We start from the raw sequence: 1,329 nt of genomic DNA on the forward strand, positions 1-1,329 counted from the left end.
GGGCCCCACAGCACCACTGGCTGTTCCCAAACCCTCTGTTTGCCAAGGAAAATCCCTAGAGGAAGCCCCGGGAAGGCTCCAGGACACCTGGGAAAAGCTGCTCCTGAGGGATTTTGAATCCCAGGGGCAGTTTTGAAACACATTCCAAGACAAAATTCCCAAATTCCCACGTGCCACAGAGACACAGGGAACCCACGGCACCACTGGCTGTTCCCAAAACCTGTTTTCCAAGGAAAAACCCCGGAGGAAGCCCCGGGAAGGCTCCGGGACACCCGGGAAAAGCTGCTCCCGAGGGATTTTGAACCCCAGGGACAGGTTATTAATCACACTCCCAGAAAAAATTCCCAAATTCCCACATGCCACAGAGACACAGGGGCCCCACAGCACCACTGGCTGTTCCCAAAACCTCTGTTTTCCAAGGAAAAGCCCCTGGAAAAAGCTCTGGGAAGGCTCCAGGACACCCAGCCCTGGCTCAGCATCCCAGGAAAAGCTGCTCCCGAGGGATTTTGAATCCCAGGGATACATTTTTAAACACATTCCTGGGCAAAATTCCCCCTGGAATCTGTCCAGGACACACCTGGTGTCCCTGGAGAACGATCCCTGCCCCCCCCAAATCCATGGGAAGGGGCAGGAGCAGATCCAGGCAGGAGCTCCCTGGAATTCCCAGTTGTCCCAGGAGAGCTCCACTGACCCCCCAGGAATTCCCTGGAATTCCAGGGATGAGCAGGGGAATTATTTTATCTTCAAGACCTTCCCCCCGAGGCCAGGAAAACAAGGCCAGGAAAACAAGGAATGTGCTTCCAGAGGGGAGGGAATCCCTTCCCAAACCACAGGGGAGGGGGGAAATCTGGGAAATCCAGGGAGCTGAGGATAAAAAACACCCCAAAATCCAAGGATCTGTCACTCCCTGGAAGCACAGCTGGGCAGGATCAGCATTCCCAGCTCCACAGGCTCCACATCCCTAAAAATATCCCCGGGCATTCCAGGGCATTCCAGAGCCTCCCAGACACCGGGATCGGGGCCGGCCCGGAGGAGCTTTCCCGCTTTTTGGGCCCCAAACTTGGGCAGCAATTCCAAGAGTCATTCCCAGGACACTCCCAGGACATTCCCTGCCCATCCCACAAGGCCCAACTTCCATGTGGGATCAGCTCCAGCCTCCAGCTGCTCCCCAAAATCCAGCAGTCCCTGAGTCCAGGATGGAGCCACCAAATCCTCTGGGATGGAGCCCCCAAATCCTCAGGGATAGATCTCCAAATCCCTTGGAATGGAGCCCCAAAATCCCTTGGAATGGAGGCCCCAAATCCCTTGGAATAGATCCCCTAAATCCTC

This window comes from Manacus vitellinus, unplaced genomic scaffold (assembly GCF_001715985.3).
Source record: "Manacus vitellinus isolate BGI_N305 unplaced genomic scaffold, ASM171598v3 scaffold_201_pilon, whole genome shotgun sequence".
Lineage (NCBI taxonomy): Eukaryota > Metazoa > Chordata > Aves > Passeriformes > Pipridae > Manacus > Manacus vitellinus.